Source organism: Camelus bactrianus, chromosome 3, assembly GCF_048773025.1.
Source record: "Camelus bactrianus isolate YW-2024 breed Bactrian camel chromosome 3, ASM4877302v1, whole genome shotgun sequence".
NCBI lineage: Eukaryota > Metazoa > Chordata > Mammalia > Artiodactyla > Camelidae > Camelus > Camelus bactrianus.
In genome coordinates this window covers 124,692,475-124,714,584 of record NC_133541.1, presented here as the reverse complement: position 1 = coordinate 124,714,584, position 22,110 = coordinate 124,692,475, and the positions used below count along the sequence as shown (strand labels likewise).

Genomic DNA, 22,110 nt, shown 5'->3' with positions numbered 1-22,110 from the left:
AGCCTGAGTGGCATCTAATTCCAGGTCAGACCCCCTTTCCACCTCACTCTGGATAAATAAGGTCACCAAGGTCAAAGACACTGAGAAGACAGGACAAGATAGACAACCCACCAGCCAGAAAGGAGAAAAATGTTTTAAAATTTATAGCTAGAAGTGCAGAGTATAAAAAGTAGATGGAGGAGGGGAATATTTCAACTTGACAGTTGGGCAGTGTTGCTGCAGAGGGGCGGGTAGCACTTCCTGGTGCGCTGTAGCTTAGGAACACAGGCGAGGGAGGGGCAAACAGAAAGGGGAAAGGGAACAAAATTCCTTTTGGGGATAGCAGTAGATTTTAGAGTGAACCCTTTAGAGTAAACCCAAAGCAAACCTCAAATCTAAAACCACCCCTGCAAGTCATAATTCAATTCTTTGGCTGTCAGACAGCCCATCCCAGCTTTTACTTGCTGGTATTAATGGCTCAACACTCCCAAAGGAAGAGTTATGGGCCACCTTCCCTGGCCCTACCTGGACTTCTATCCCTCAGCTCATGTGCCCTGGCTGGGGTGGTGTTGCAGGTCCTGACCTGAGAAGATGGGGCGAAGCAGTGGGTGAAGGTGGGGGTGGTGGCAGCTGCTGCGGCAGGCCACGAGGCAAGCAGGGCCAGGTAGAGGGCAGCATGTGGGACGGGGTGGAAGGTGAAAGGCCCAGGATGGACCGCTGTGTCAGGAATGATGTGGATGGGATGGCTAGTGAGAAAGGTGGCAGGGTGGCCAGGGATGATTGCGTGAGTAAGGTGGGACAAGGAAATGAGGATCAGGTGAGGCTGGGGAGTATGATGTACTGGGGCAAGGGCTGGGGTGAGGGTAGGGGTGGATGCCGATGGCGGCGGCAGCTGCTGCGGCGTGATGCTGTAAGACACATGCTGAGCGGCTGTGCCGGAGGTGGCAGAGGCTGTGGCTGGCTGCTGAGTGTGGACGGGCTGCCAGGCTGGAGCGGCTGGGCCGGGGCAGCAGAGGCTGGGCAGGCATTTGCTCGCTGGGCCAACAGCTGCTCTGGGTGTGTGCTGTGCGGCCTGCTGGAGCTTGCTGTGATTCTCCAGCCCCTGGGGGGCTAGGGAAGCACCTCGGTCCATCAGCTGAGTCAGTCCTAGGCTTCCCCCCGACCCTGGAGGTGCATAACTGGGGAAGTGCTCCAGGTCTGACGCTGTAGGCAGCAAGCTGGGTTCCACAGGGCCTGGTTGGCTGCCACTCTCCGAGGACTCGAGGGTGTCCCCAGCACTGGCGTCAGGGAGAAGTTATGGGTGATGGTTGGGTCCCCAGGATAGCAGTCAGAGTGCACTGGGGAGCCTAGCGGAGCCACAGGGTGATTAGCAGTGGCTTCTTCAGACTCTGGCTCTTCTGGGGGCAGGTCTGATAAGGGGCTGGCTGTTTCCTCTGAGGGGAGCTGATGTCCAGATGGGGCATCTCTGCTCCCTGGAGGCCCTTCTCCTGTCTCTGACTGTTCTTGCTCTTCCCCCTTTCTCAGCCAGACTCTTCACATTTCTTGGGGCTAGGCTTTCAGGAAGCTGGGAGCTTTCCTATTGGTGGAAGAACAGGCTTATTGCTAAGAGAAGGTGGGAGCGTGGGCCCAAACTGACCTTGTGGAGGGTCCTTGAGCTTCAGCCAGCTTTACTAGGGGTGGCCAGCATCTCCTCACTCACACTGGGTTTCCTCTCCACTTTCCTCGACTGAATCTTCTCCAGTAGTTTGGCAGTGACAGTTCTTGTCTTCAGGGCTGCAGTCACCTTCTGACCTTCTTCCTGCACCGATGTTGCTGTTCTGGGAAGGTGGGCCTACCCCTCTGCCATCTTCTTCTTCTCCCCGGGGCCTTCTCCCCAACCCGATCGAAAACAGTGGGGCGACCGGGAGCGGTAGATTTTAAAGCGAATGAAGTCTCGACAACCAGACCGCCTGTCCTCGGGGCTCTCGTGACCCCATGATCCCTTCCCGGAGCCTGACCTCTGGGAGGGGCTCCAGGTGTGCGGCCGCGGCCCCTGCTGCAGCTCCGGCTCCGCCGCCGGCTGTGGGACCTCGATCGCCCCTTCGTGCGACTCTGAGACAGGCGCCGGGACTGGCCGCAGCTGGGGCTGTGGTCATTACCAGAAGGTGAGTATTTGTGTGCTTTGGACCGGTGCTTGGAATTGGCGTAGTCTGAGTCATCCGAGTCATGGGAGCTATTGGAGTGCCTTGGTGATCGGTCACTATAGCCACTGTAGCTGTCACCAGAGGAACTTCGAGGCCTACTCTGGCAGCTCTGGTCTGAAGACGCGTCTGAGCTACTTGAGTAAGAAGGCCGGGGAGGAGCGGCGTGAGGAGCGGCGCCGGCCAGGCCGTGAGCGGCTGCGGGAGTGCTCGCTGCCCGGCTCCTCCACCCCCTGCTCCCCCCTCCTCCCTCCTCCTCACTGTACTGGGGTGGGGACTTCAGGTGCAGCCGGCGTGACGAAGCACCATCACTATCCTCATCTCTGCTGGGTCGACTCCGATGGCTGGAGCGGCTGCTCCGTTTGGTGCTAGCTCCTCGCTGGCAGGATGAAGCTGGAGGTTCATCTTTGTGTTTCCTCTCACCGTGATCTTGGGAGGTGCCACCGGCCCCACATTCATCATTCTTGCCGCTATTTCCTTCTTCAGCTAGAAGGGGTCTCCGCTGGGAACCGTCCTGAGCTCGCCGCGTCTTCGTGGTGGTGCAGGGCTACCACTCCCAGCGGTTCTGGTTTAGGCCCCGGCTCAGAAGCTTCTGGGGCTGATGACTTATTTTTCTTTTGTTTTCATTTCTTGCGCTTCTTAGACTGCTCCCCAGACTCTGCCTTAGAGCTTTTCTCTTCTGGGTCAGCTTTGTGTTTCCATTTGTGTTTGCTGGATTTTTTGTGTTGCTTTTTCGTTTTGTGTCTGTGGGACTTACCAGATCATTCTTTCTTGCTAGGAAGGCTTCTCCATGTGTCTTCTGTCTCTGACCCATGGCTGCCTCTGGATTCTTGCTTATTCAGGCTGCTACAGGCAGACCCTGAAGCAGGGGAATCCAATCCACCTTCTGAAGAATGCTCTACATTATCCCCCTCTTCCTTGCTTTTATTTGGCTCACCAGGATCACAGCCTTGGAGACGGTCCTTTGAGGAGCCTCCTATGTCCTTTGGCTTTTCTGTCCCTTTAGCTCTGGCATCGTTGTTCTTTGAAAGCTTAAAGTCAAAGTACAAAGAGTTACAACTGTATGAAATGGAGGGTTCTGCCTTCGTGAAAATTAATAGTTCTGATGGCCAGTGGAGGGCAGTGCTTTCATCTTTGCTCAAAACTGGAAAGAAGGGACCAGTAGGATGTTTAGGCCCCTCCCGGCTTTCTTTCCCTGGTGGAGGGGCCTGAGGGGGTTCTTTAGAAGGGTTAGACTCTCTGAATCCTTCTGACTGACTTTCTAAGCTTTGTTCACTTTCATCCCCTCCTGAGGTCGTCTTTGTCTCAGCTTTGCTCCTACGCTCTGAGGGCTCAGCCACACTGGTTTCCGTCGGTCTTTTCTAATCCTTGGCTTGCTGCCAGCTTGACGCAGCCCTTAGGCTTGGGAGAACTACTTGTTTTGCTCTCTGGGGGATTCTTTGGGTGTGTACTATTATCACCTTCCCTTTGTTCACTGGCTGTCATGAAGAGTAGGAAAGGAAGATTAGGTTTTACTTCGCACTGTGCTGGGGGGATGTAGTGGTAGTATTCTGGCTCTGCAGCCCCAGCTCCTTCTTCTTACTTCATTCTTTTTAACTTAGATAATGTTGAGACAAGGGACCCTCCATCCTGAGCGTGTTCATCCTCTTTTTTACCATCAAGATTACTGCTACCATCAGAGTCTCCCACCTTCTGAAGTCCTTAGTCAGAAGCCTTCTCAGCAGCTTTTGTTCCATCTTCAGAGGCCCCTTCCTCTGCCTGGTCACTGAAAACAGATGCTATTGATTCAAGTTTGACAGGACCCTTCTTGGCAAAGGAAAATGACAGCCGCAGTTTTTGCAGTGGGGTCCCCAGATTATTCTTAATGCCAAAGCTGATGCCTTGAGAGGCTAGCCAGTGAGCCTGTGCCAGTCCAGTGGTATTAGTGATTTGTATTGCAGTGAAAGGGCCTCCTTTATCTGTGGAGAATTCAGATCCCAGGCCGCAAGTAGCGGGCCACTTCCAGGTGCACATTCAGCTTGTTTTCTTTGCTCTGCCAGCTCATGGAGCCACCGTAGGGCTTTCTCCTGTTTCCCCTCATCCTTGCGGGATTTTGAAGATACATTTCAAGCAAACTCTCTCTGCTTAAGATCCTTCCATCTCTGCTTGTGTGCATGACCATAGGAGTTGATATGGTTGTCAAATTCCTGGTGTTTCTGATATTGCTTACCACGGAGTTCACAGTAAAAGCTGGCTCTGAGATCTTCCAATGCTTTGGCAATAGCCTTTTCTTTGTCAACATAATCCCTGTACTTATGTCTCAGTTCTTCTGTGTCTTCTTTTTCCACTTCTAGGACACGGTGCCGTACCGCAGCATCTTCAGCATAAGCAAGCTCCATTTCCATGCAAACCCATGCCCATGACATCATACTTGACAACAATCAGAATGGGATCAGTTTTCCCCTGAAGAGATTTTCCCCAATGCCTGGCCCAGCTTCCACCCATGTGTCTGGAGTAAGTGATGTCCAATACTCTCCAGTTCTATAGGCTTGTCAAGTGATGCTTGTTCAATTTCCAAATGTCTTTCTTCATACTGATCAAAGTGATTACCCTGAAAATCTTGGTCCTTGTTGAAGTTGGAGAAGCAGTCTGCCCTCTTGCCGCCTTCACTCCTCTCAGGATGATGTTCTCCGGTTCACTCCTTCCCTCCCATGACACCTGCCCCTTGCTCCCCTCTTGGTGATTCTTAAACTTTGTGATTTCTGAATTACATTTCATGGAGAAGGCTGAAATATGCTTGGTGCTTTTGAGGAACAGCCAGTATTACTGCCAAGGACTATGCCAAGGGAAGGTATTAGGAGATGAAATTAGTGAGGTAATAGTGTAATATCATATAGGGCGCTAGGCTATTGTAGCAACTTTGACTTTTGCTGTGAGTGATCTGGGAAGCCATTCAAGGATTTTGGACAGAGGATTGACATGATCTGACTTTGAGTTTCACTAGAATTCTCTGGCTGTTATGTTGAAAATAGAAGTTGGTAGGGGGTAAAGACAGAAGCAGGGAGATCAGTCAGGAAGCTGTTACACTGGCAAAAGGTGGTGGTTCTTCAAACAGGGTGGTAGAAGTGGAGATTATAAACTGTGCTCTGGATACAGATTCTGGATACAGGGCTGACGGAATTTGCTGATCAGTTGAATGTGCAGTGTGAGTGAAGTCAAGGGTTAGCTACCCTGTAGTTTTTGGTTTGAACAACCAGAAAGTTGGAGTTAATATCAATTGAAACAGGAAAAAAATGGAAGGAACATGTTTAGGGAGGAACCTGAGGAGCTTGGTTTTGAGATGTTTACTGACATCCAAGTGAAGATACCAGGGAGGCAGCGGGGTGTAGAGTTCAGAAAAGAAGTGTAAATCATCACTGTACAATAAGACTTCCTGTGTTGATGGACATGTTCTGTTTCTGTGCTCACCAGTTTTGTAGTGGTAGTTAGACTGAGTGAGATCACGAATAGAATAAATGTAGACAGAGGAGGGAGGAGATGAGTGGACTGAATCTGGGACATGCCAGTGATTAGAAGCTGAAGAAGAGGAAGTATAGGGGTGTTCAGCTCTGTCGAGGACAAACAGGAGACTGATTGCCCAGAATCTAAATGAAGAGTTTCAAAGAAAAGTGAGAGATTAGCTGAATCAGACGCTGCTAATAGGTTTTGCAGGATGAAGACTGAAAAAATGACCATTGATCGAGCTGTAGGGAAGTAATCAGTAACCTTGACAAGTACGTGGGATGAGTACCTGACTAGAATGGGCACAAGAGAAAATCAAAAGCCCTCAGACATAGCCAGCAGTAATGTAACACAGTGCAGCCACTGTGGGAAATGATTTATCAGTTCCTTAAAAAGGTAAATACAAGCCAAAAAATGGAAACAGCCTAAATGTCCATCAACAGGTGACTGGATAAAGAAGATGTGGTATATTTATACAATGGAATACTACTCAGCCTTAAAAACTGACAACATAATGCCATTTGCAGCACCATGGATGCTCCTGGAGAATGTCATTCTAAGCGAAGTAAGCCAGAAAGAGAAAGAAAAATACCATATGAGATTGCTCATATGTGGAATCTAAAAAACAAAAACAAAAGCAAACAAACAAAAACAAAGCATAAATAAAGGACAGAAATAGACTCACAGAGAATACAGACTTGTGGTTACCAGGGGGGTGGAGGATGGGAAGGGATAGACTGGGATTTCAAAATTGTAGAATAGACTACACTGTATAGCACAGGGAAATATACACAAAATGTTATGATAACTCACAGAGAAAAAAATGTGACAATGAGTGTGTATATGTCCATGAATAACTGATAAATTGTGCTGAACACTTGAATTTGACCCAACATTGTAAAATGATTATAAATCAATAAAAAATGTTAAAAAAAGGTAAATACAGAATTACCATAGGAACCTACAGTTTCACCCAAGAGAAGTAAAAATACATGTCCATACAAAAACCTGTACTGAAATATTCATAGCAATATTATTCATAATAGCCAAAACATAGAAACAGCCCAGCTATCCATGAATTTATGAATGGGTAAGCAAACATGGTGTAGCCCTACGCTGAGTCATTATTCAGCCTTAAAAAGGGATGTACTGATACATGCTAAGGTATGGAAAAGCTTTAAAGGTATGATAAGTCAAAGAAGCCAAGTCACAGAAGACCACATATTATGTGATTCCATTTATACGAAGTGTCCAGAACGGGCAAATGTATACAGACAGAGAGTAGGTCAGTGGTTGCTTAGAACTGGGGGAGGTAGGAGGGAAGTAGAGACTGACTGCTAATAGGTATAGAATTTCTTTTAGTTAGGGAGACAAATTTTTAAAATTAGATCATGTTAATTTCACAATCCTGTTAATATACTTTAAAAACATTGATACTTTAAATGGGTTAATTATATGGTATGTGAATTGTATTTCAATAAAGCTGTTTTTAAAAAGAGAAAGGTAAGGAATTGACAAGAGTACTTGAGACGAATAGAAGAATTAGTCTTAGGTAGTACAGCTAGTTCATCCTTAGCAACAGGAGGGAAGATAAGATGTATTAAAAATAGATGCAGGTAAGTGGGTAGATGGTGGTTGTGGTAGCTTTTTGGAAGGTCTTTTGACTGGTTTTTTTTCTCTCAGTGAAATGGGAAACCAGACCATCAGCTGAGAGTGAGGATGAAGGAGGAGCTGTTGAGGATGGGAAGGAAGGTGTAACACAGACGAGTGAGGAGGGAGGTGCAGGACGATTCCTCAGCATCACCTGTGAGGTTGGTGAGACCAGCCAGCAGGGCTTCTCCAGTCACATTCCGCTGCACAAGGGCAGGTCTGAATAGCGGGATTTAACCAGAGCTGGGTTTTTGCCAAGTGAGCACGTTGAAGAGTCTACAAAATTGAAGATATGTGTAGAGAGTGATTATAAACATGAGCCATAGAATTTAAGTTGCATTAAGAGACAATAAGGCTATAAATATGTGGAAGGAAGATGTGATTGGGTTAATGGATGTTAGGCTCTGATAGAGCTGAAGAATTTTTGGAACCTGATAATAACAAACCCATGTGACCATAAGATCTGAGATAAGGTGAAATAGAAGATTTTTGTTGGAGAAGATGTCAATTAACAAAGGCCAGGGTATCAGATGAGTTATCTCTATGAATATTGAAATTACTGAAATTTATGGCAAGGTTTGTGTCAGAAAGAGAGCTGGAAATGAGGAGATTCAGTGAGAACGTCTCAAGACCAGTCAGAAGTTGGTGGAGGACTATAGTCAGGCGGGTGGATAATGGGTAGTATTAGATGATGGCATGGGTATTGCAACTCGGCATTTCAGGGAGAAGAGGGAGAAGGAATGACAATGAGGAGCAATAGATACCTGATCTACCTCCAGGCTCACTGGTAAGAATGTATGAGAGAAAAGAGCTTTCACTAGAGAGGGTGGGAGTATCATCAAAGGACAAATTTAATTTAGGCAAGAAGGTAAAGGACAAATTAAGAAAACAAAATACTTGGAAAATTTTGTTGTTGAGAGACCATGAGTTCCAGGGGACACTGAAATTCAAGATAAGAATTTAGGAGTCATTCATATAAAAATAGTATTTAAATCTTTGGAAATTGGTGAGATCATGAAGAGAGGAAGTATAGAGAGAGAACAGAAGTGGGTCCAGGATTGTCCCCTGAAGCTTCCCAGCATGCCAAGATTTGGGTAAAGCAGTGTTTCTCACCTTTTTTTTCATTGTTCCCCAAGGAGCCTTTGTAGACATTTGTGTCCTAATCATGCACTCCAGGAAATTTTAACACCACAGATACACTGTTTGTCTCTTCATGTGCTGTGACCCTTTGAAGGCCACAAACCATTATAATATCTGAGATAATTTCCCCCCACCTTCCAAGAAGCATTTTTTGCTCCTTTGGGGGCAAGGTTGCCTCCACTGAACTGCATGGGTCACAGGATAGAGAAGTGAGGGGAGGAGTAGCCACTAAGACAGGAGAATAGCCAGGAGAGGGTGACATAGTGAAGCCAGGAGAAGGAGCGTGTGAGAAGGGACAAGAAAGGGTCCTGAATACTGGAGAGTACTTTCCACATGATTTGGCAACATGGAGGTTACTGTGACCATCACAGAAGCAGCGTCAGCACACTGACGGGCCAGAAATGCAGCGGTGAGTGAAGAGCATCTAAGAGGCGAGTAAATGAAGGCTCAAGTGAGGGTGGCTTTGAGAAGCTTGTCTGTAGATGAGTATGAGGAGTCGGCGAAGAGCAGGAGGAGGCTTAATGGGGAACATGAGCCTTGCTGTCAGTTGTGTGATACAGTTAGACTCTAAACCCTTACAAAGAAGCAGAAAGAATGTTTTGGTAGGTGGAAACTATTTTAAGCTCAAGCTAGAGGTGAAAACATGTAAGACGTATTTGGAAGAATGGTGAAGGAGTACAATTTGCCTGTGGTTGGTAGCTGTGTGTCACACTGTTTTAGGGATGGAGACTGTATTAGTAGGCTGCAGCTAAACTCAAGAGTCTTGGGAGCTAAGCAGGACAGTTTGGGTTTACTATGGTAGGCCGCTTAATTTATCTTAGTTTCTTACGTGGAGTAAATAACATGTTAAGTGCAATGTTTAGGGTGGTCTGGTTGAGACCAAACAGGAAACAGTAGTTCACATGTAGTCAAATATTAACAGATTTTTGAATGCCTACTCTATATAGAAAATGTGTATTTTTGAGCCCAGTTTCCTATTCATCTCTTCCATTATCCAACCACTGTCTGCCCTACTTTTTTTGTTCTCATATCGTGACCATAGTCACCTAAACATGCACTGTCCAGTATAGCAGTCACTAGCCACGGGTGGATATTGAGCGCTTGAAATATTGCCAGGGTGAACTTAGATGTTCTCGAAGTGTAAAATACACCCTGGATTTCAAAGATTTAGCCCACACAAAAAAGAATATAAAATATCAATAATTATTTAAAATGATTATGTGTTGAAATTAAATATTTATAATATAGTAGGCTAAATAAAATGTTATTTATTAATTTCACCTGTTTCTTTTTACTTTTTTTAATGTGGCTACTAAAAATTTAAAGTTACACATAGACTCGCATTTGTGGTTTGCATTATATTCCTACTGGACAGCGCTAACCTAAATCATGCCGCCACGCCACAGCTGCTAACTGCTTTCTAGCTCTGCTCTCTGTGCTGTCAGAGGCTGATGCCACCTACCTGCCCTCCACCCTGCTAGTTAATGCCATCACTCTACTTGTCTTTGTCTACATTGCCCAGTGAGAAAATGAGCTCATTTGCTGTTAGTTCCCATAACTAAAGAACACGTAGTGGCAGAGACCCATGAGCAGAGGCAGAGGGTGTCTGAGTGGAGGAACTAATGGTAGAAAGGGGTAGGACTGGAGTGGAAATAAAAGCATTGTCAGTTGTAATGCCTCATCATTTACAGATGAGGTGAGCTCAGAAAGGTGAGATAATGAGCTGTCTCTATCTGGACACCTTCTTGTCAGATTTTTAAAAATCTCAAAAATATATCCCCTTTCCCTCTCCACCCCTCAAAAGTGTTTTTAGTATATTTTAAATTCCTATACTTTTCTTTTTCTTCTCCTCTCCCTTTTTTCTTATCCAGCAAGCACAGACTTATGTACTGCGGACAGCTTATTTGAAGGTGTCAGCAATACAGTCAGTGTGACTACATAAACGTACTTTACAATGAAAACGTTAACATGGTATTTTTCTTGAAAAGAAAGTAACTTGGTATATTAAATTTATCTAGCTAGCAAAGTCCTGAGGAAATAGGACACATAATAGAGAATTTTTTTAATTAGGGAAAAAGAAAAATCAATGAAGGCTATCCAGATCCGGGGTACCTAAAGAGGCCTGAACATCCTTAATGAGGGGGCTCAGCTGCCAGGGACGTCGTGAGAGTAGTATGATCCTAATGGGAGGGGGGAGGAGCGAGCCAGCATGATGTGAGGAAAGAGATTCTGAAAACTCGGCCTCACCAAAAGTGAACTTTATTCAAGGCCAATCCTGCCAGAACAAATGGTTTAATTTTCTAAGCTCTGTGGATTTTCTCCTCTTGAGCTTACTCCAGTTCTCTGGAGAAACCAGAGATACTTTTGCATTAATAAGCAAACAATAGAAGAAAGATTGCAAAAGACTGTAAAATTAATTGCTTCCCTAGCACCTAGCTGAGGAACCACAGGGAATGGGGATTTTGGCTGGCAAAGGTTAGAGGAGGAGTGAATTTTAATTTGGAAATTTCTGTTCCTAAAGTGTTAGAGCAGGGCCAGAGCTGGGCTCAGCTTGTTGGAGGCTCTAGCGTGGGGAGAGGAACACGGCAAGCTGGGGTACCTAGGAAGCGCTGGGGGATCTCAGTAATAAGGTGAGGAGGAGGTGAAGGTGGAAAGCAGAAAATGGGTAGGAAGACAAAGTAAAAAAGCATAGCACAAACTAGAATGTGCAGCGTGACTTTAACCACGCAGGCCAGTCTGTGTGATGGTGAGACTAGCACTGTGTGTCACAGTCAGGAAAATAGTTATGGAGATGGTGGTGCTGTCTGACTTTTCAAAAGATAACTTATGTTCATCTTTTGAAAACAAATACAATAAAAGGAGGTCAGTGTGGAAACATTTTAATTTTGTTCAGAGTTGACTGTCTCTCCTTTTTTCCAAATGCTCACCTGGGGCTTCTGCCAAGCGTTCTCTTCCATTTTTGGCTTAATGTAGCTAGCTGCAGGTTTTTGTTCCTTGATTTCTCTTTGTCTAGAATATCCCATTAGTAGCAAAGTCTGATGGATCCTTTCTCTGAAATCCTTTCCTCTCTCTGTGTGCTGGTGCTTCACAGCAGGGTTTACTGCAGACTCTTTTGTTTCCTCTCCTCTCCAAATTAGCTTATGTACCATTGTTACCTTCCTAAGCACCAATTTCATCCTTCACTTGTCTGCTTTATTAAAAGCATAAAGATCCCTTATGATTTTTCACAAATAGCCAAACTTATTAATGTATTATTTATGATTTTCTATAATCTGATCAAGTTTGCCCATCCAGCCATATTTCCCACCACTCTGCAACATAATCTTATGTATAAACCTTCTTATAATCTGTCCATATGGCACGATGTTTCTTATGTGTGTTTTTTCCATCACTTGTTCTCCCTCAGAGAATGCTGCTTCTCTCACTACCTTGGCAAGTTCTGTCCATTTTTCTGAATCTGGTTTAGATATGATCCTCTCCAAAGGATATTTCTAAGTGCTACAGGATTTATCAACATCTCTTTTCAAACTCATTCGGTGCTTAAGGCATTTATTACATTTTACACTTTATTATACTTTATCATTATCTTAATCTCTGTTTCCTGTATATTCTTTGCCCAACTGGATTATTAGCTTCTTTAAGGGAACAGGCATTTCCAAACAAGTTATTTGCTTTAACCTGTTACTAAACACAGAATAGATTCTCAATATTTTTGATTGAAATAGTGTTGTTGACCAATTGTGATAGAAAGGTTAGATAAGCGAGATAAAGCAGCATCCGTAAGCGATGATTTACTTAGATATCTGAAGCTGAAAGCTGCTCCCTTAGAAACTCAAACTCAGTCTTGTAAAAAATCTAACTCTCTATTATAAGTTTTCCTAAAAATATAGATATCTATTGCTGCATAACATATCAGCTGAAAATTTGGTTGCTTAAAATAATGAACCTTTGTTATCTCATGTAGGTCAGGAAGCTGGGTGCAGGTGAGTGATTCTGGCTTAAGGTCTCTCTCTCTCTCATGAAGTTGCATTCAGTGTGTCAGCTAGGATGCAGTCTCATCTCCAGCCCAACTCAGGAGGATCTGCTTTCAAGCTTATGTGGTTATTGGCAGGATTCAGCTACTCACAGGTTGTTGGATTGAGGTCCTCAGTTCCTCACTGTGCCCAGAGGCCTCCTTCAGCTCCTTTCCATGCAGGTCTCTCCAGGACAGCTCAAAATATGGCAGCTGGCATTCCTCAGAGGGAGCAAATGAGGGAGCACCATGCCCAAAGCCACAATAGTTTGTATTCTTATTTTGGAAGTGGTATCTCATTAATTCTGTCATTTTATTCACTAGAAGGGAGTCCAATCCACACTCAAGGGAAGGGGGTTATAAAAAGGTATGACTGTCAGGAGATGGGGATGATTGAGGTCCATTGAAGAGGCTGCCTCTATCAACTAGGCTATTCTCTTGTCCATAGAGGTTTTCTGACATCAGAAAAAGAGGAGTTCTTAACTGGATTTTTTTCCAAAATTATTCTATTCTTAGCACTTAAGTTTTTAATCAATGATAGCCTTTCTAGAGTCATTTTAATATCGAATAATATAGTGTTCTGCATCTTGACCCTTCTAAAGTGTTAGGAAAGCATATACTACAGTCTGTTATCAGGATCAATACAGAACTTTAATGAAATACAGGATACAAGTATAGCAAATATGCTCTCAATCATTTGAATAAATAATGTATAAAACTTACTCAAAACATAATTTTCAGTTAAATGTATTAAAACCTCAACATATAAATATATAATGTGCCATGTATGATAAGGACACAAACATATTTGTTAAGTGTGTGTGTGTGTGTGTGTGTGTGTATGTATATCATATATATTTCTATGAATCAATTAGTTTAATGCTTTTAGGGCTATATAATTCTATGAATCAGTTAATTTAATGCTGTTAGGGCTATATATTTCTGTGAATCAATTAATTTAGTGCTTTTAGAGTTCCTGTGCCTATGGTGGAATAAAATTACTACTAGATTTTGCTCTTAAAGTTCTAATTAAAAGCATAAATAATAATATATTGATGCTCATAGGAATTCTTTCATTATCAGAGTTGGAAAGATTAAGAGAATACTTGATGCAGTCTTTAGAAGTTTATATTAAATTAGAAAATAAAGACTATATTAACAGTTTCATCAACATGTTAGTGACTTGGGAGGCTGGATGAGAAGTTGGTTCCATATGTTACTGTTTATATCAAAATAAATTCCAGGTAAGTTAAAGATTTAAACATTAAAAAAAGCAAACATAAAATTACAAGAAGAATGCATTTGGAAATGTTTGTAGACTCTGAAAAGGTGAATATCTTTCTAAACATGACATCCAACCCAGAAGCCATTATATGAGAACTGACTGTATTAAAACTAATTATTTCTGAATGGTGAAAATAGGCAAAAAATGGGGAAAATAAATATTTACCACACATATAACAGGAAATGTTCTAATTCGTCTAATAGAAAAATAACTTTTATAATTCAATAAGAAAAGAGTAAAACTTGTATAGGCAAGTGATTCAAAGAAAAAAGTGTATATAGTTAATACATAGTTAAAAAGGCAAAACATAGATTAAAAAGGTACTGCATATATTAAAATAGTGCTACATATGTTTAAAAGGTGCCACATACACTAAAAGTCATATATGTATTAAAAATGTGATCCACAAATGATAAATGCTAGAGAGAATGTGGAGAAAAGGGAACCCTCCTACACTGTTGGTGGGAATGTAGTTTGCTGCTGCCATTATGGAAAACAGTATGGAGATTCCTCAAAAAACTAAACATAGACTTACCCTATGATCCAGCAATCCCACTCAGCATATATCCAGAGGGAACTCTGATTTTAAAAGATATGTGCACTCCAATGTTCATAGCAGCACTATATACAATAGCTAAGACATGGAAACAACTTAAATGTCCATCAACAGATGACTAGAAAAAGAAGCTGTGATGTATTTGTACAATGGAATACTACTCAGCCATAAAAAATAATAAAATAATGCAATTTGCAATATCAGTGGACTTGGAGGTCGTTATTCTAAGTGAAGTAAGCCAGAAAAAGAAAGAAAAATACCATATGATATCACTCATATGTGGAATCTAAAAAAAGAAAAAAGACACAAATGAACTTATTTACGAAACAGAAACAGACTTACAGACATAGATGACAAACTTATGGTTACTGGGGGATAGGAGGTGGGAAGTGATAAATTGGGAGTTTGTGCTTTGGAAATATTAACTACTATATATAAAATAGATGAACAGGTTTCTTCTGTACAGCACAGGGAACTATATTCAATATCTTGTAGTAATCTATAATAAAAAATATGAAAATTAATATATGTATGTATATGTATGACTGGCACATTATGCTATACACCAGAAATTGACACAGTGTAAACTGACTATACTTAAATAAAATTAATTAATTAATTAATTAAAAGGTGATACCAATAAAAGTACATGTGTAAAAACTATTAAACTTTTTGAAGTATAGTTGCTTTACAATATTATATTAGTTTTAGATATACAGTATAGTGATTCAGTATTTTTATAGATTATCCTCTGTTAAAAATTATTACAAGATAATGGTTATAATTCCAAGTGCTATACAGTATATCATTGTTTGTATCTTTCAGTTCCGTACCCCTGTGTTGCCCCTCCCCCTTCCCTCTCTCCACAGGTAATCGCTAAGATATCAGTTTTTTTAATGTAAGGAGAAGTTTGTTTATGTCTAAGAATGGCAGACATTTAGAAGAGTGGTAACGCTTGTTCTTGGAAAAGTGTGGAGATAATGTTTATACTTGTTGATGAAACTTGGTTAAACCTTTTAGAGCTTTATTGTAGTGACATGGCAAGATTCTCAAATATATTGTAAAGGGTAAGAAAAATTCCAAAGCATTGTAGGATGTACACTGGAAAAATTTATGTGAGACTGTGACTAACAGTTAACATTGATTTTCTCTGAATGGGATTGAGGAGTCACTTTTGTATGTCGCATGTTGCTATAATTTATCATTAAAATATATTACCTTCGTAATTAGAAAGAAAACATTTCTAAAAGGCAATTTTACAATTTCTCTTTACAGGAGATTACATGCTTGATACAAAGCCAAAAGAAATGCCAGAAATTCAACATTTAAACTATGAGCAGGTAATTGACACAATTTTTGTTATATTAAAATATGTAATTTTAACTTATGGATGTATTCTTTGATCCCTATCAGTGGCTTTTCAGGTATATTTTTTGATTTCTTTATTTTGAACACCCTTTCAAAAATATAAAAAACGTCCTTTTTGTAAATGAGGATAAGGAATTTTTATTATTTTTTAAATGTGATGATGTATGGTGGTTTTATTTTTAAAGCCCTATCATCTAGATATGTGTACTGAAGTATTTATGGATGATATAAATATGTCTGGGCTTTGCTTCAAAATAATACAGACGAGGGGAAGTGGGTGGGGGTAAGGGTGAGGCGTGCTTAGCCAGGGGCACATGGGATTATTATAATTGTCTACTTTTGTGTCTGCTCAAAATTCCCTACAATAAAAAATAATCATAAAAGAAATGCAAATCAGATCAGTCTCTCCCCTCAAAAGCTTCCTCAGCTCCGCAGTTACTTAGGGTAAAATCCAAATATTTTCCTGTGTGGTTGGGACCCCACCACCTTCTGCAGGCTTCTCTCTGTCCCTCAGAAACCCCAAGCTCCTTCCCACCGCTGGGCATTCGCATCACCTGCCACCTGCCCCCTCTACCTGGAGCCCCCCACCACCTTATCAACACACCTTATCAACCCTCCCTCACCCCCCAGGTCTCAGCTTAGACATATTTCTTAAGGCACTTTTATCAACCACCAAACCACAGGGGGCCCCATTAGACTCCCTTGTGGCACGGCATCCTGTGTTCTTCCTTCAGGAGGCTTATCCCAGCTGTGAGGGCAGGAATGTGTTTGGAACTTTCTCCCCACAGGACGGCCAGCTCTGCGAGGGCCTGCCGCCCCCAGGCCTCAGGCAGTGCCTGTCCCAGAATGCCCTCCCCTGCCAGTCATCTAATTCAGGTCCCAGCCTGGCCCTTTGCCCTGGATCTGAAGCCTGACCAAGGAAGGCCAGAGAAACAGGGAGAAGGTGGGCCAGGGTTGCCCCCAGAACCAAAGGTGGGTTTGCCACCTGCCCAGCCCTCATCCAGACACGAATTTCAAAGCAGCCCAGGAAGTTTCTCCTCTAGAGCATGGGAACATCATCCCCACAGCCTTCTCCTCCCTCCCCCGTGTCTCCCTGAGCCCCCACCTCCTTGCTGATCCCACCCAATCCCAGCTTCCCAGGACCTGAGTGTCTCCCTGGCCCAGACTCAGCCCCACTCCCCCAGCCCCAGCCTGGCTCCAGGCTCCAGGGATGAGGGGACATGATTCTGAACAGGCAACTTAGGGGTGAGGACCACGGCAGAGCCCCCACTGATGCTGAGGATAGGCATGAGGGGCTGGGAGGAGATGAAGTCCAGGATCTGGGCCACAGCCTCAGTGCCGAAGTTGCCCTCAGAGATGATGCCTTGGACGCCGGAAGCACCCAGCAGCCCGCAGATCTGGGTGAGAAGACTGCTGGGGTTGGTGGTGTTGACCCCCACGGTGAGTGGTTGGATCTCTAGGAGCAGGTCCAGGAAGCTCTGGGGGATGAGGCGGGTATGGGCCTGGGCCTGCAATGGCCCTGAGCTGCCGAACACCACGGCCACCGTCACAGCCTGCTCGCCCTGCCCGGGGCCCAGCCCTGCCCAGGCATCAAGGAGTGAGGTGAGCAGCACGGCTGGCCCCAGAGCCCCCCACCATGTCCACCAGAGGGTCCTGCAGAGAGACCAGGGTAGGCATGGGGAGGGAGGCAGAGGCACGAGGAGAAAAGAGAGACAGAGAGGAGGCGAAGGCCAGCGTCACAGGGGCACACATCCAGAGGATGAAAGAGAAGAGGCGGAGCCTCCTTCCTCAAAGAGAGGCAGAGAGAGAGGGAGACAGACAGACACAGACAGACAAAGAAAAAGAGACAGAGGTTAGCTGAGCATCCAAGCGCAGCCCAGAGGGTGGGGGCTGGGAAGAAGATGCCAGGCTAGGTGCTCATTACTTCCGTTTTATGGGTGAACACCATGCTTGGAAACTCATCCATCTGGGTTCTGCCCCAGGAAGGTACACAGCAAATGCTAATCTGGTGCCAAGTGCATGGATTTGTGTGGAGAGGCTTGAGTTCAAGTCCCAGTTCTGCCACTTACTAATTGTGTGATCTTGGGGAAGTTGCCTAGCCTCTCTGAGCCATGTTTTCTTGCCTGCAACAATCAAAGGACCTACTTCACAATGGTGTGAGGGGTGCCCGCTCTTATCAGCATCCTTATCCTACAGGTGACAGCCCCACAGCCAGGGGAAAGCAGGCAGCTCTGTCACACACACACACACACACACACACACACACACACACACACACCATTCTCCATCCTAAACTGGACCTAACATCTCCAAGGAACCTCCTCTGCATAACCCTGCCTGTCTCAGAGCCCCCTCCTCCTGGGCACTGGACATCCCTACCCTCCCCCCATTGCCTCAGTTAGTAGCCGCTCTTCCACAGCAGGTGTGTGACCCAGTTGATTTGTTCGGAGCTCAGAGTCACCTGAAACCCTGAGGTATCTCACATATGAGCTGCCTCCCTAGGCCATCACTGATGGGAGGGGATTTTTACCATAACCCAAGGGCCTGATGTGTATCCCTGCTAAATGAGCATCATGGCTTTGGACTGGGACCAACAGCCACACTGGTGAGTGGTGCCCATGCATGCAGTTCTCCCTCCCAGCCAGCCATCAGCCACAGATTTACCCCCTCTCCATCTCCATGACATCCCCAAAAAACTTCCGAACAGGGGAGAGTGGAAGTGCGACCAGGCCGGGCCTGGTTGAATTCAGGAGGAGGAGACGGGAGTTTTGACTGGTGAGGGAATACTGTGCTCACTTTTCTGCCCTTGCAACTCCCCCTGTGTGTGATTTCCTCGTACACTGACTTCCAATGTCAGCCTGGAGGCGCGTGTGCGTCTTGTGTGCGAGCCTGAGCGTGCTGTGCCCGCAGCTAGCTCCAACCAGAGGTTTCAAATTACACCTGAAAAGGGCACTGCCGTGCTTGTTCCACACTTTGCAAGGCCTCTCTGTGCTCCTCTCTGCCCATCCCTGTAGGTTCCCCACCCTCTGGGAAGCCCAAAGCTTCCCCCACCTCTGCCTCCCAGCTCTGAGCTCCAGATCTCTGCTGCCCAGAACAGCAGCCTCCAGTCACGTGTGACTATCGGGCACTTAAATGTGTCTCGTCGGAATTGCGGTGTGTCGTGTCAAATACACACTGGCTATTGAAGACTTAGTGTTCAAAAAGGAAAATATCTCAATATTTTTATATGGATTACATGACAAAAGAACATTTTAGATACATAGAGTTAAACACAATATAGCCTTAGAATTCATTTCACCTTTCTTTTTACTTTTTCTACTGTGCCTTCGTGAGCTCTCATGTGGTTTCTTTTGGAAAACGTGGCTGTAGATGAAGGTCCCAGGTCCTCCCTCAGCTCCAACGGGGCGCTGTCCCCCGAGACTCTCTGATGGGAACGTGTCCTCCAGGACTGGAGTTGAGGAGAGGAAGCTGAGGGAGGTCTTGCCTCTCACAGAAACGGATCTCAGGATGCCTCTGGAGGGAGGGGTCCCAATCAGGCAAGTCTTTGAACTTAAAATAGCAATGGGCAGACTCAAAGAGATGTAGACTCCAGAATGTTAGCACCACATGGCATCCAACCTCCCACAAAGGCAGGAGAGGGGGACCCACTGGCCTGAAACACTCCTCTGGCCACTGCAACCCTCAAACAGCACAGCTGCTCCCTGGTGCCCACAAATTAAGCCCAGACACTGGGTCTCATGGACAGAGCCCCACACACTCTGACCCCAACCAACTGTCCTCCCCTCCGTGGACCACACACTCTTGTCACTTAGGGGTGACCCTACTACCCTCGTCTCTTGGCTTTTGCTCTGCTGTTCCCTCAGGCTAGAATGTCCTCTTCCCACCACCTCTCTCTTGTCTGCACAACAGATCCCCGAATTTTCAGAGCCCAACCTCAATCCCTCTCCCACAGAGCACCTGCCTTAGTTCATCCAGGCTCTGGAAACATGCGTGAGAAGACAGAGGGTCTGGGTCTGGCTCTAGGCCGGTTGCCCTTCCCCCCACCCCACACCCCCACTTCTCCTGGGTTGGGGAGCTCCTCTGCCAGGGTTTCCCTTGTTTTGCTCCGTGGCAGGTTATTTGCCAGCCCAAGATGCCCCCGACCCACACTGGACTATTGTCTTACAGACCTCTGCCCACCCAATTGGGGTCCACCCCTTTCACAAGTGGGCTGTTAATATTTTATTAACACCCGGGCCCCAAAAAGGGTCCAGGGAGAGGATGGCAATGGTCAGTCTTCCAGGACCCTCAGCATCACCTTGAACCGCCTGAGCATCTCCATGTGCTCGCCCAATCTCAGGCAGGCTCCCACACACGGACATGCACACACACTCACACTCCAGACATCTGATGGCTGCCCCCTCTCCCAGGCCAGAAGCCTTGGTCCCAGGAGTTGGCCCCACCCACCAGCCACGCTGTCTCTGGGGGAGCCGAGGGACCGAGGCTCGGTGGCTCCTCTGGATCCACTTCCCTCCGAGTGAGCGGACTCTGCTTTACCGTCGGGTTTTCCTCCCTCCCTTTGGCTGAGCTAAAACCCAAACCCAGGTGTCAGGGGAGACAACCTTTTCTCCATCATGACCCCACTGACGCGGGCACGGAGGTCTCCCTCCTCCAAGACTAACTCCCCCCTCCCCGCTGATTCCCCCCAACCCCCAGGGAACCTCTTACTCTTGGCCTGTGAAGTTCGGGGTATTTTTAGGCCAGCGATAAATAATTCATAGGGAAAGTGGCATCAGGCTACCCCCACGTGAGGAAGGGGTGTGTGCGGCGAGAGCCACCATCACCCGCGGCTCAGGGACACTGGCGTTGCGGCAGAGGCAGCAGCGGCGACTCCGAGTAACGGGACCAGCGCCACGCCTCCTGGCGGCCAAGCTGGGCACCACGCACTCCGCGCCCCTCGCCTCACAGCTACCCTCTGCGGGGGGGGGGCGTGTCCTCGCTGCCAGGCCCCCTTCCCCACTGCCCCAAGCTGGTCGCCACCCCAAGCCCCGAGGGTGGGGGTTGCGGAGCTCGCCTGACAGGCAGAGCTGTGGGCGGGTACCACCCCGGGCCTGCCCTGGGGGCAAACCCAGGGGTCTGGACCCCTGCTGACCCAATCCCCTGAACAATGCTATTGGAGTTTCTAGTATTGGCACAGCCAGAAACTACATGGGTTCCAAACTAGAATCTGCTGAGTCCCCTCCAAGTTCCTCAGTTTCTTCATGCCCTGGATCAGGACCAAGCCAGGGCAGTGCCCCCATCGGAGGGCTGGGACCCGAGCCAGAAGTCTTATCGGGTGAGCAGGGCTAGGGCTAGTGGGGTGAGCTCAGGGCCCAGTGGGGATTCCCCTTCGCTCACCCAGCAGGATCTTTGGATGGATCGTGGTGCGCACCTTTTGGAATTTTTGGCTGCTGGGTGCCTTTGCCTTCTCATGGCCCTGGCCCTGCCCGCTTAGGCCTAGGCACCAACAGCCTTCCGCAGCAGGAGGCTCGGGGTTTCCCTTCCCCGCCGTCAGGGATCCTGATGGAAGACCCGGCAGACCAGAGCCAAACCACTGGTGCGGCAGCCAGGGCCCAGAGCACAGGGGCTCACGGCTCTCCCGGGTCCTCTTTGCCCACCGGTCCTTTCCTATCCTCGGAGCCTGGGTCCGCCTGGGAGCGAGGTCAGCACTTGGGAAGATCCCACAAAAGGTGAAGCCCAGGCTTATTACCTGAGGTCAGAGGAGGGAGCGGTATGCGGAGCAGCGGAGAAAAGGAAGAGCTGGAAGGGGAGGAGCTGGGGGGAATCACGGCGGGTGAAAGGGCAGGGGTGTGAAGGCAGATGCGCGCAGTAGGTTCTCAGTAAACCTCTGGAAGCAGGGGACCAGGCTTCTGGAGCCGCCGACAGCCCTCTTCGTCCTCTCTGCTCTGTGCCCTCTCCAGCTTGCTTCTGTCTGGCAAATCCGGCCATGGCCCCAGCTCACAGCCCCGTTCCCTCCACACCCACCCCCCACCCCCCGGCTTCCAGCAGCAACGGTTGCGGGGCCGGCAGCCCAGACTCCCGCGTCCAGCACCGCCCCCTCCCCCGCGGTGCCGTGTCGCCGGGAGGAGCTGGAGGGCCGTGTGCCTGTCACCTGGGTCTCTCTTCTTCACCTCCTCTCTGCCCGTCCCGGTCCAAACCCAAGGCCCAGACCCTGAGAGTCTCGGTCCCCCGACCGCCCCCTCCTCGGTGTCGCTGCGCTGGCCAGATTCTCCCTGGTGTCCCGCGTCTGCCTCCATTGTCCTTGCCCGAGAGGCGCCTGAGCCCAGCCCCAAGTTTGCGGCACAGCTGGCGCCCCCAGCTCGCAGCCCTGCCACTCATCGAAGGGAAAAGGCTCTGTGCCGGCGCCCAGAGCCCGCACCGGCCGACTCCCGCGCGGTGCACGTCCCGGCACCTTAGCTCCACGCGCTGGCGCACTCTGTCC

General features: G+C 46.8%; 1 pseudogene; it reads right to left on the bottom strand.

Moving 5' to 3' along the window:
- Positions 1 to 524: 524 nt before the first annotated feature.
- On the bottom strand, positions 525 to 21,617 carry LOC141575629 (G patch domain-containing protein 8-like; annotated as a pseudogene).
- Positions 21,618 to 22,110: the final 493 nt, after the last annotated feature.